This window comes from Mus pahari, chromosome 5, assembly GCF_900095145.1.
Source record: "Mus pahari chromosome 5, PAHARI_EIJ_v1.1, whole genome shotgun sequence".
Taxonomy (NCBI): Eukaryota; Metazoa; Chordata; class Mammalia; order Rodentia; family Muridae; genus Mus; species Mus pahari.
In genome coordinates, this window is record NC_034594.1 from 9,988,069 (window position 1) to 10,001,838 (window position 13,770).

A 13,770-nucleotide genomic window follows, 5' to 3' on the forward strand; every position below is an offset into this window, starting at 1 on the left:
CTCTCTTTGTAGACCAGGCTGGCCTCGAACTCAGAAATCCGCCTGCCTCTGCCTCCCGAGTGCTGGGATTAAAGGCGTGCACCACCACGCCCGGCCTTCTCTTAGCTTCTTATACACATGCATAGCTATCTGTTTCTTAGAATATGGACCTTCTCTACTAGTATTTTGCTGAAGATATTTTCTGGCTATCTGAAATAGGAATCTTCATTCTCTTCTATTCCTTTTTCTTAGGTTTGGACTTTTCACAGTGGTCCAAATTTCCTGGATGCTTTGAATTAGAACCATTTTACATTTCTTCCATCTCTTGTGTCTGTCAGAGATGCTTACCTCTGTAGTTTCTCTTCTTTCTCCTAGCGTTTTCCCCTCTGGGCTTGTCTCAACTTGTGTTTTCTTTATTGGTTCTTCTTCCACTTTTAGGTCTTGGACTATTTAATTCATTTCCTTCACCTGTTTGTTTATATTTTTCCTTTATTTCTTTAAGTTTTTTTTTTTCCTCTTTAAGGTTTTCCACATGGTTTAGGATAACCTGGTTTTTCCTATAACTGGTTTTTGGTTATGTTTTCCTCTATTTCTTTAAGGGAGTTTTGTATACTCTCCTCATAGGCCCCTGTCTTCTTTGTGAGATGAGATTTAAGGGCACAGTCCTGCTCTTTAGCTGTGTTAGGATATCTTATTGTGTCAGGGCTTATTGTAGTAGGAGAGCTGGGTTCTGATGGTGCCATGTTGCACTGCTTTCTATTGATTTTTTTCCTTCACTTGCCTTTTGGCTGGTTGCCTCTGTTGTTGGCTGTCCTGGTAGTCCCTCTGTGTCCCAGGTTAGAGCAGGCTTCCTAGGAGGCAGACTGAGACAAGGGTTAGGGTGTGTTGTGTGGAAATGCAATTTCAGGTGAAGGTATGGGCTGGAAGGCTAGAATTAAATATTAAAAACAAAATTATAATTTATACTATAATTAGTATTACAGGGATTGACTGCAGGAATTGATCACATTAATTTATTCAAACATACTAGTTTTAAGCAAAGTAATTAGAAATCTGTGAAAGTATTATATTTTTAGCTTTCCTCAAGTCCAACTTTTTATGTATACTTTCACATGTAATTGACTTCACAAGTCAGAATAAGATGGTAGAATTTTAAAGGAAATCAGATTATTGGTTATCCTATAACTTTAATATTATATAACAACAACCCCCAGTCTTACAAAGCTATTTCCTTACACCTTTGGTACTAGGATTATAGGTATGGAACTTGATGCCAATTGCATCAAACATATTTTGACAAGGCATGTGTGTGTAATTCTCCTGCTTTAATCTCTTGAGTACTTAGGTTATAGGTGGGTGCCCGTATGCCTAGTACCTTTGGTTAATCTGCCTTTCAGTTTACATATGTCCACATTTATCTTTGCTTAGCTCAAAAATTAAATTGAAACTTCATACCATTAAGTTCTATTTGTGCATTTATATTATACAAAATTTATTTGGGCCAATTACCTTGTTAGTTTATATAGAAATCCTCTAGTGACTAGTGTAGATGTTGGATTAACCAGCTAGCCAGAGTTTAGAACCAACTGGAAAGCGTAAGCTTATTTAAAAGTAAGTCTCTGAAACAACAGTTAACATCAGGCAATTAAAAGCTACTATTACAAACTTTCATGTTACAAAATAAATCTTATTGTTTCCATATTACATGTAAGGAAATTAAATTTTGGAATCATTTGCAGATTATGCAGAAGAGAATTAATAAGTAGATATGGAGAACAAAAGATCTCATGGAATATTTGTTCAAATTAGCAAATCGTAACTGATACTAAAGCTGTCTTCTACTATTATTGCAAGAAAATATGCACACATACATCTTATAAACACTTTTTCCTTTAAAACTGCATTATGAGGCAGAGTTCGGAGGCTCAAGTCATGGCTAGACAAGCTTTTAGGAAGCTTCTTCCACTCATTGACAGAGCATTGGTTGAAAGGAATGCTGTTGAAACTGTAACCAAAGGTGGCATTATGCTTCCAGAAAAGTCTCAAGGGAAAGTGTTGCAAGCAATGGTCAATGCTGTGGGGTCAGGCAGGAAAGGAAAGGGTGGAGAAATTGAGCCTGACAGTGTAAAAGTTGGAGATAAAGTTCTTCTCCCAGAATATGAAGACACCAAAGTAGTTCTAGATGACAAGGATTATTTCTTATTTGGAGGTAGTGACATTCTTGAAAAGTATGTCGACTGAAATCACGGTTGAAATGGTGTCACATTAAGCTGCCCATTCCACTGATGTCCTGAACTATTTCATCATGTAAAAAAATTTCCATGCTGCCCTTTCATAATAAATGGATGATGCCTAACCTGACAGCCATTGTCTCTGACATTTAGTTTCACTGTACTGTTACAAACACTTCCAAATAAAATGATATAAATTAAAAAATAAAACCTGCATTATGTACACGACAATTACTTTGCTAAGAACTTTAAGAAAAACTATGAGGAAAACCCAGTTATGTTCCTTTTCTTGTTTTAATGTCTAAATTGGATGTATATATTTGTAGTAATTAAAAATACTGAATATGAAAAATGCAATATGCAGAAATCCCTCAGTGTAGGAGCTGACACAGATTCACTTCTCAATAGAACACAAGCTCGTGATCTTTTGCTTTATTAAATTATCTTTTTGCTATATTTTCTCCACAAATATGCATTGTTATTTATGCATTTAGAATGTTTTATCACTCCTAACGTTATAGCAGAATCCTAAAAGTTGCTTTCATGACATGATTCTTCTTTTCATTGTTAAGGTCAAATGTGTAGGAACATTAATGGTGTCACACATGGACCTGCATTAGTAGCTACATGAATTAGCACTGACCTTTCTCTTTAATCACTGGCTTCGTTTCTTGAAAGTGGCAAATTTTGCTGAGAAATATTGGTTTTCACGTAAAGAAATAGTCAATCTATAAATAAAAAGATATTCTTATTTCATAGATGAAGTTTCCAATCAATAGGTCATATACATCTAGAAAAACTTGATTGAGAATTTGGCTTATCCCAGAATAATGTTAACAATTTAAAGATGCCTCATTTACTGTAATGTCTCTAGCAGCTATCTGTTTTAAATCCATTTCTTCCTTCCCTATTTTCCTTCTTTTCTATCCCATCTTTCCTTTACTTTATTTTTCTTTATTTCCTTTATAATGATTCTGTAAATACTTTCTAACTTATTATGCATTAGGAAATATAAGAAATACATTTATGAAAATACAGAGAATTAAGCAGAAGATGGCCTAGTCAGCCATCACTGGGAAGAGAGGCCCCTTGGTCTTGCAAACTTTATATGCCCCAGTACAAGAGAATGCCAGGGCCAAGAAGTGGGAGTGGGTGGGTAGGGGAGCAGGGCAGGGGGAGGATACAGGGAACTTTTGGGATAGCATTTGAAATGTAAATAATGGAAATATCAAAGAAAAAATCCAAAAAATAATTTTGAATAATTTTAGTTCATTTTAGTAGACAGGAGTAGTAACTATAAACACTATCAAAAAAATATCAGATGAATTAGAACAATTTTCACAGAAACAAGATCTCAAATTGTATGAGTAGAACAAGGATTATCAGGTTAATTGAGTAAGTCTCACAGAAAAAAAAATCTTTACAGTGCTAAGGTCATTATAATACTACACTGATTTAGAGTACCCACCACACTCATAAATTATTATGATTTGGATCAATTATTCTTTTTATTAATGTAATTTTGAGACAGAGTTTCTCTGTGTAGCTCTAGCAGTCCTAGAACTTGCTTTGTAAACTAAGCTGACCTCAAACTCAGAAATTCACCTGCCTCTGCATCCTTAGAGCAGGCCTTAAGATATGGGCTTCCACCACCACCTGTTGGGTTAATTATCCTTTACTTATACCCTGTGATGGTTTGAATATGTTTAGCTGAGGGAGTAGCATTATTAAGAGGTATAGAGTAGGTGTGGCTTTGCTGGAGGAAGAGTGTCACTGTCAGGGTGGGCTTAAGGTCACCCAGGGTGGAAAGAAGTTCCCTCCTAGATTCCTGCTGAAGAGTCTCCTTCTGACTCTCTGAGTATCAAGATGTAAAGTTCTCAGCAGCTCCAGCACCATAGTGCCATACTTCCTTCCAAGAAGATAATGGACTGAATCTCTGAAACAGTAAGCCAGCTCAGATGGAATGTTGTCCTTTGTAAACAGAGTTGGCTTGGTAATGGTATCTCTTCAGAGCAATAAAACCCTAAGTAAACCATAACCTGGTATTTTTTTTTTTTTAAGAAAGAAAATATCGTACTTAATACTTGAATGAAAATAGCAATGGAAAGAAACTTGCATAATCAATTTTAGGCCACATGGTTAGGCCAATAAGATGATTAATAAAAAGAGTGAGAATCTTCGAATACAAAGCCAAAGAGGAACAGATCTGCAGTGTTGTTGGGTCGAAAGGGTCCATGTTTAAGTCTGATTCACTGACTCCAGCATCTGTAGTCTTCATTTTTCTTTTGTGCTTGTAGAGATTGAAGCTATGGTCTTGAATGTGGGAGGCAAGTACCCTATACTGATCTGCACTCTCAGACTGATGTTTTCTTTTTTTTTTTTTTTTTTTTTTTTTTTTTTTTTTTTTTGGTTTTTCGAGACAGGGTTTCTCTGTATAGCTCTGGCTGTCCTGGTACTCACTTGGTAGACCAGGCTGGCCTCGAACTCAGAAATCCGCCTGCCTCTGCCTCCCGAGTGCTGGGATTAAAGGCCTGCGCCACCAGGCCCGGCTCAGACTGATGTTTTCTTATTATTCTAATTAAAATATAAGTTGTAATTTTATATCTATCATAAATATACATGCATGTATCAAGCATTTAGATTAGGCTAATATTTTACTTAAAAATTTCTACTGGCTCATAACCGAAGTATTTACATATTAGTTAAGGAAAGTTAGTAGATTAAGAAATACCAAATAAAGTGATAAATAAAATAAGAGGGTTTCTTATTTTTCTACAGTGCTTTTAAGCTTTTAAGTAATGTCATGCATAATATATTCTTGCTGAGAAAAATATAAAAGAATAGTCTAGTTACAGTTTGTCAATTTTAGACGCATTACTGCTGGAATTGATTTGTACTCTCTATAGGTAAGAAGATAAAAGCATCCTTAAGGAATTGGTAAGAAAACATCTTTTATTCACAAATAAAAACACTACCTTTAAAGTAGCTTAAGCACATCAAAGATGGCTTATGAAGCTCTGTCTCAAAGAGAGCAAGAGGCAGATGTAGCTTATCATGTGTGGCATCAAAAATTGCTCCCTGTTTCTCTATGGAATAAGAAGCCCTTAAATAAACTGTTTTCTCTGAGTAGTACTATATTACAATCCAATAATGTAAGCTTTACATCAGAAACAACATACCGGGAGACACACTTTCACATAATGTTTTTATGCATAAGTAAGCAAATAGCAAGTAATATAGTTCAATGTTTCATAAAACTGGACAAAGTAATGGCAAAAAACAAACAAAAATAAATTCACAAAAAATGTAGTGGAAACACTAATGACAATGTATTATTCATTTAACTGGGAAGAAAGGGGGCAGTGACTTTCTTGTAGGAAAATTAGCTTTTACTCATCACTGTATCCTCAGTAAAAATATAAAATAACAAATGTGATTAAAATTAAAATTTAAGCATCAGGGTTTAGAATCCATGTCCTCGTGCTGCATGACTCATTATAGGGTATGCTCTACTAAAGTATTGGCTTATGTCAGGAAACACTTGTGGCTGAGAAAAGAAATCCATTTGAATGGTAGGGGAGAATGGGAAAGAATAGGGAAAGGGGGGAAACAGGATGATGCTGTCGTGAAGTTCTAGGACCTCGGAGATAAGATACCATCAGCAGTAAGTTCTCATAGCAGAGCTTCAGAGTTGCTAAATGGCAACCAACAAGTAAACAAACAAACACTATAGTACTCAGTTTTGTATTAGAAAAAAGCTCATAGATAAGCAGTAAATTACTCCACTGTTTTATGAAACTACAGAACAGTAACAATGCCCTAGATAAAAAAGGAAAATAAATAATAAATTTTCAAAGTAAAATTTAATCGTAAGAAGTGGTTAGGGTCTTAGATTATAGATCAGTGGCAGAGTATATATGTACCATGCATAAAACCCTGTGTTCAGCCCTAACACCTGAAAAAAAAACCACCAATATAATTATTATTTCAAAGAGATCCATATATTTTATAGAAACTTGTAACAATAATAATGATAGTATTGAAATGAGACAAAGTAATTTCCTATCCCAATATTTGAAAATTAAATAGAATAAATTATTTAATGGGAAGCAACAACCATCGAACTTATATAAGATAAGATGACTTCAATAGGTTTATATGTATCAAAGAATCTTTTTCCTAACCCAGTTTTCTGACCTCACTCATATCGATTCTCTACATGTAACAAGTATTTCTTAGGTAACTGAAATTTCAGAGCATTTCTGAAAAAAACAGAAGCAGAAGAAACAGATTGAAAATTCTTTTTGGCATCTATTACTGCTCATCTTCAAAACTAGATTAAGATTTTAAAGGGATCTATATATGGTATCCTCTATAAAAATTCTTACAAAATAAGTCAGCACCAACATTTGAACTACCTAATAATGGAAATTCTATAAATCATGAAAATATTTCATTTTGTGTATGAAAGACTGGATTTCCATTTTACAACAACCAATATTTTAATGCAATACTTTCTTATATCATTTTTGCTCATCATAAACTGCATTCACACAAAAGGGCTATTATATAAGAAAATCAGATTTAAGGCTTTGAAGATTATTATTATTATTATTATGGTGATAATTATTTTTATGTCTTAAATAAGCAATGAACTATGAATTTTGAAAACAAATCTATATACACAAATTGTTTTCCTGTACATACATATTGAACAGTTAACTCTGTAATAATAAAATAATTTCAGTAATAATGTGTTATGTAATACATGTATTATATTTTTACCAATTTTTATCTATGTAGATATCCATAGATATGTATATGATAAAATAATATATTTAAAGCTATATATGAAAAATTCAAACTTATAAAATGAATAGTAAAATAGGAGATATTTTACATTTCAGGCTTTATTTATATTAAAATATGAAAAGAACTGAAACTCAGTGATGACACTCATAATTCAATTAAAAATACATAATATCTATTTAGATACTCCACCATGTAACCTGTACAGATGAGTCATAACCATATATAATCTATTTACATAATTTGTCTGTAGGATATGAGAATTCAAGTAGATGTAAGGTATCACTGCCAGCATGGGTAGGCGATGTCCAAGGGTTTCATCCATTAGCAATGATATTGAATGCACAACTTGAATCACTGCTGGAAGGAGGGAATATAGGACTGCCCAATTTTCATTCCAGATTAGGAATGAATCTGGCAGATTGCTACAAAATATTAAACATTTCCAAAAAATAAAGTGCAGAAACAAAGTAGATGAAAAGAATTATTAAAAACAAACAAACAAAACCCCCAAAAACATATTAAGACTGGAGCCAAGTCACCAAGCATATGCTGAAAGTTTATTAGTTGTCTTTCAAGCCATCAGGTGCAGTAGCAACTAACACTTATTTTTTGTTTGTTTGTTTTTAATTGTTTTATTATACATTTTCTTTATTTACATTTCAAATGCTATCCCAAATGTCCCCTATGCCCTTACCTGGCCCTGCTCCCCTGCCCACTCACTTGTTTTTCTTGGTTTTTCATGGTTTTTCGAGACAGGGTTTCTCTATAATCCTGACTGTCCTGGAACTCACTCTGTAGACCAGGCTGGCCTCGAATTCAGAAATTCACCTGCCTCTGCCTCCCAAGTGCTGGGATTAAAGGCATGCTCCATCACTGCCCAGCACACTTATTCTTTAAAGAAATTAATTGCCCTTTGTGGGATATCACTCCCAAACATGTTAGCTTAATGAAATCAGGAGTAATTCAGTGTCCCTCAATTCAAAAGTATTGAGTACTGAATATAGTTCAGCTCTTAGAAATATCAAGGTCATCAAAATCATGTAAATCAATGAATTACAGTTGATATGAGACTAAAAATATATGGTTGACATTTGCTGCACCCACAATCCTGGAAAGAAATTGAAGAAGATCTCAGAAGATGGAAAGATCTCCCATGCTCATGAATTGGCAGGATTAACATAGTCAAAATGGCCATCCTGCCAAAAGCAATCTACAGATTTAATGCAATACCCATCAAAATTCCAACCCAATTCTTCACAGAGTTAGAAAGGGCGATTTGCAAATTCATTTGGAATAATAAAAAACCTAGGATAGCAAAAACCATTCTCAACAATAAAAGAATCTCTTGTGGAATCACCATGCCTGACCTTAAGTTGTACTACAGAAAAATTGTGATAAAAAGTGCATGGTACTGGTACAGTGACAGACATGTAGATCAATGGAATAGAATTGAAGATCCAGAAACGAATCCACACACCTATGGTCACTTTATCTTTGACAAGGGAGCTAAAACCATCCAGTGGAAAAAAGACAGCATTTTCAACAAATGGTGCTGGCACAACTGGCGGCTATCATGTAGAAGAATGAGAATTGATCCATTCTTATCTCCTTGTAGAAAGCTCAAGTCTAAGTGGATCAAAGACCTCCACATAAAACCAGAGACACTGAAATTGATAGAGGAGAAAGTGGGGGAACTGCTTGTGGACGTTGTACATCGTGGTGCGGAGCCTAGTGCGCACCACGATGTACAACGTCCACAAGCAGGGAGTTGAAGGGGGCTGTAACCCTGTAGGTGGAACAACAATATGAACTACCCAGTACCCCCTGAGCTCGTGTCTCTAGCTGCATATGTAGCAGAAGATGGCCTAATTGGCCATCATTGGAAGGAGAGGCCCCTTGGTCTTGCAAACTTTATATGACCCAGCACAAAGGAATGCCAGGGCCAAGAAGTGGGAGTGGGTAGGTAGGGGAGCAGGGGTGGGGGTGGGGGTATAGGGAACTTTCGGGGTTGCATTTGAAATGTAAATAAAGAAAATATCTAATAAAAAAGAAAGAAAAAGGTTAAAATTAAAAAAAAAAGAAAATTAGGATATGTGGTAAAACATAAAATATTAACCAAATTTATGAGGTTATAATACTATTAGCTTACAACATGATCCACATATCTTGTTAATATAAAAATATTTAAATATATGCTATGGTCTATAAGAAAACACTCTGTATTTTCTGTAATATCAAACTATTCACTTTTTTTAATTAGATATTTTCTTTATTTACATTTCAAATGTTATCCCCATTACTAGTTTCCCCTCTGAAAATCCCCAATCCTGCCCCCTCCTCCTCCTCCTCCCCAGCCCACCCTTTCCCATTCCCACTCCTGGCATTGCCCTACACTAAAGCATAGAACCTTCACAGGATCTAGTGCCTCTCCTCCCATTGATGACCAACTAGGTCATCCTCATCTATATATACAGCTACAGCCAAGTTAATAAACATGGTGATTTCAATCGCATTTCAATAATCGTCTCAATACAGATGTTTTATTAATGTTACATTTACATATCCAACAGTATTTTGATGATTGAAGTTTCTGATTCTTTTCTGTCATTAACCATTCTATTCATGTACATTTCAAATAATACCTCCCTTCCTTGTTACCCCATCCCATCCCCCTACTCTCTCCTCCCATTTGTAGCTATGAGGGTACTCCTCCACTCACTAACCCACTCCGGCCTGCCTCACTGCTCTAGCATCCCCAAATAATGGGGGATCAAGCCTCCACAGGACCAAGGGCCTCCCTTTTCATTGATGTCAGATAAGGCCATCCTCTGCTACATTTGTGTCTGGAGCCATGGATCCCTCCATGTATACTCTTTGGTTGGGGGGTTAGTTTTTGAGAACACTGGGTGGTCTGGTTAGTTGATATTGTTCTTCTATGGGGTTGGAACCCCTTTCAGCTTCTTCAATCCTTCCCCCTAGTTCTTCTATTGGGGGCCTGGGTTCAGTCCAAGGGTTGGCTATCAGTATTTGCATCTATATTGGTCTGCTGCTGGTGGAACCCCCAGGAAGCAGCCATACCAGGCTCCTGTTAATGGGGTATACCTATATATGTGGTTAATAAACCATATGAGGCTCCATTGAATAAAACTAAGTTTTCTTTGCAAGAGAGTGCCAATTACTCATTATTTTTTGAAGGTGGGAGCCTCTATCTAGTTTCCCCTTACATCACTGGGAACTGTTTTGTCTTGAGCCTGTTCAGAACCTATGAGTCTTCCACAGTCTCTGTAACTTCATTTAGAATGAAGGCCACTAATTCTTCATAATTATCTTTTGACAGTGATTTCAAATAATATTTAATTTTTATAATGTTTCATAAAAAATAATTAGAACATTAAAGACATATAAAAACTTGCCTATTCATTTATTGTTTTTTTGAATAAATAATGTTTTGATTTATATTTGTCTACTGTGTGGTTTTGTGAGTAGTTTTTATCCATGTGCTTCAATTAATTTAGTATTATACAATAATTTTTAAGTACATTTTGCTTTTCTACCAAGTTTGCTTTTGCGACATTTCTCTACTTTTAAGCAGATTAACTTCCATTTAAGTTTTAAAAGTACCTAAGAATCACATGCCTTCTCAAATTCTTCTCCATTAATATATTTTTTTTAACATAAGTGTGTTGTCCGAAGGCCACTGGGTCCCTGGGATCTTGTGGGTAAGAGGTGGTGAGTTGAAGGGGGCTGCAGCATCTCATTGGGATAACCATGAAGGACTCAGACTGACATTTGGCAGAGCATCACAGGAACATGTCCATGAAGTCACCAGCCACAAGCCCAAGTGGTGGGCAGTGACAACAACTGCCGGATCTGTTGAGCTCGACCTTTCCCTGTAGATTGTCTTAGTCTCACTTTCAAACTGTCTAATGTCAATTCTGTTTTTCTTTATTCGTCCATGGGGTTAATGATACTAGAGACAGGGAATATTATCAATCAGTTTTTTGCCATGACTGGTCTATCTACAATAGTCTATGTTGTGTGAAAGTGGGTGAGATGGCTTACAAGAGTCAAACCAATTTATCCTGAGAAAGACCAGTTACCTTGTGACTAAAATACACTGTTTGCTTTTGCTAACTGGTATAGCATTGTCTCCTTTAATAAGTCTTGTGTCCAAAGTGAGAAAAACCGTGGTCCACTTTTGCAAGTTTCCTGCAGTGTGTGTCACTGTGACTGCCTGGCAAAGGAGGTGGCGATTTGGCTAATCTACTTGAACTGATCTTGGGTAGAGTAGAACATCAAAGGATAGGAGCAGACCAGAAGTTAGTATCTCTCCTAGAACAATTATTGACTGGATCTCAGTGGAAAATACCTAATTTGCTTTAAACTTCCTTGTTTTGTGAAGTGGATTTAGATTTAAGCTTGTGTCCCATAAGGTCTACATTCACAGTCAAGTAGCTCTTTCTCCACACAGCAGATACATCTTCTGGAGTTATTGCTTTCATAAGGAACTAGTTCATAATGTAAGTTATTTCTTTTTCTTTTTTTTATTAGACATTTACTTCATTTACATTTAAAATGCTATCACCTTTCCTAGTTTCCTCTCCGTAAGTCCCCCATACCCTCCCCTGATCCCCAACTCACCAACTTCACTTCCTGGCCTTGGCGTTCCCCTATACTGGGGCATATAATACTAGGGCATATAACATTCACAAAACCAAGGACATCTCCTCCCATTGATGGCCAACTAGGCTGTACTGGATAGCTCTGTGTCAACTTGACACAGCTGGAGTAATCACAGAGAAAGGAGCTTCAGTTGAGGAAATGCCTCCATGAGATCCAGTTATAAGGCATTTTCTCAATTAGTGATCAAGGGGGGAGGGCCCCTTGTGGGTGGTGCCATCTCTGGGCTGGTTGGGCTCTATAAGAGAGCAGACTGGGCAAGCCACTAAAGAACATCCCTCCATGGCTTCTGCATCAGCTCCTGCTTTCTGACCTGCTTGAGTTCCAGTCCTGCATCCTTTGGTGATCAAAAGCTGTATGGAAATGTAAGCCAAATAAACCCTTTCCTCCCCAACTTGCTTCTTGGTCATGATGTATGTGCAGGAATAGAAACCCTGACTAAGACATAGGCCATCCTCTGTTATATATGCAGCTAGAGACATGACCTCTAGGCGTACTGGTTAATTCATGTTGTTCCTCCTATAGGGTTGCAGACCACTTCAGCTCCTTGGGTACTTTTTCTAGCTCCTTCATTGGGGGCCCTGTGTTCCATCCAATAGATGACTGTGAGCATCCACTTCTGTGTTTGCCAGGCACTGGCATAACAAGACACAGCTATATCAAGGTCATACCAGCAAAATCTTGCTGTCATCTGCAATAGTGTCTGGGTTGGTGGTTTTTTATGGGATAGATCCTCAAGTCGGACAGTCTCTGGATGATCCTTCCTTCAGTCTCAGCTCTGAACTTTGTCTCTAAAATCCTTCCATGGGTATTTTGTTCCCCCTTCTATGAAGGAACAAAGTATCCACTCTTTGGCCTTCCTTCTTGAGTTTCATGTGTTTTGCAAATTGTATCTTGGGTATACTAAGTTTCTGGGCTAATATCCACTTATCAGTGAGTGCATATCATGTGTGTTCTTTTGTGATTGGGTTACCTCACTCAGGATGATATCCTCCAGATCCATTCATTTATCCAAGAATTTCATAAATTCATTATTTTTAATAGCTGAGTAGTATTCAATTGTTTAAATGTAACACATTTTTTTGTATCCAATCCTTTGTTGAGGGATATCTGGGTTCTTTCCAGCTTCTGGCTATTATAAATAAGGCTGCTATGAACATAGTGGAGAATGTGTCCTTATTACAAGTTGGATTACCTTCTGGGTATATGTCCAAGAGAGGTATTGCTCAATCTTCCAGGAGTACTATGTCCAGTTTTCAGAGGAACTACCAAACTGACTTAGAGAGTAGTTTTACCAGATTGCAATGCCACCAGCAATGGAGGAGTGTTCCTCTTTCTCCACATCCTGGCCAGCATCTGCTGTCACCTGATTTTTTGATCCTAGCCATTCTGACTGGTGTGAGGTGAAATCTCAGGGTTATTTTGATTTGCATTTTCCTGATGATTAATGATGTTCAACATTTTTTTTTTTTAGGTGATCCTCAGCAATTCGGTATTCCTCAGTTGAGAATTCTTTGTTTAGCTGTGGATCCCATTTTTTAATAGGGTTGTTTAATTTTCTGGACTCCAATTTCTTAAGTTCTTTAAATATGTTGGATATTAGCCCCCGATCAGATTTAAGATTGATCTTTTCCCCAATCTGTTGTTTGCCTTTTGCTCTTATTGACAGTGTCCTTTGCCTTACAGAAGCTTTGCAATTTTATGAGGTTCCATTTGTCAATTCTTGATCTTACAGCACAGGCCATTGCTGTTCTGTCCAGGAATTTTTCCTCTGTACCCCTATCTTCGAGGTTTTCCCCCACTTTCTCCTCTATAAGTTTCAGTGTCTCTGGTTTTTACCTGTAATTTGTTAATCCACTTAGACTTGAGCATTGGTGTGACTCATGAGATAAGAATGGGTCAATTCTCATTCTTCTACATGATAACTGCCAGTTGAGCCAGCATCATTTATTGAAAATGCTGTCTTTTTTTCCCACTGGATGTTTTTAGTTTCTTTGTCAAAAATCAAGTGAAGATAGGTGTGTGGGTTCATTTCTGGGTCTTCAGTTCTATTCCATTGATCTATCAG

The 13,770-nt window shown here is 36.6% G+C and overlaps 1 long non-coding RNA gene and 1 pseudogene across 1 annotated transcript in view; both read left to right on the forward strand.

Annotated features, from left to right (window-relative positions):
* Positions 1–13,770, forward strand: part of LOC110322474 — a 469,796-nt gene that overhangs the window by 301,419 nt on the left and 154,607 nt on the right. The gene's annotated exons all lie outside the window — the stretch shown is intronic.
* LOC110322473 lies at positions 1,912–2,220 on the forward strand (annotated as a pseudogene).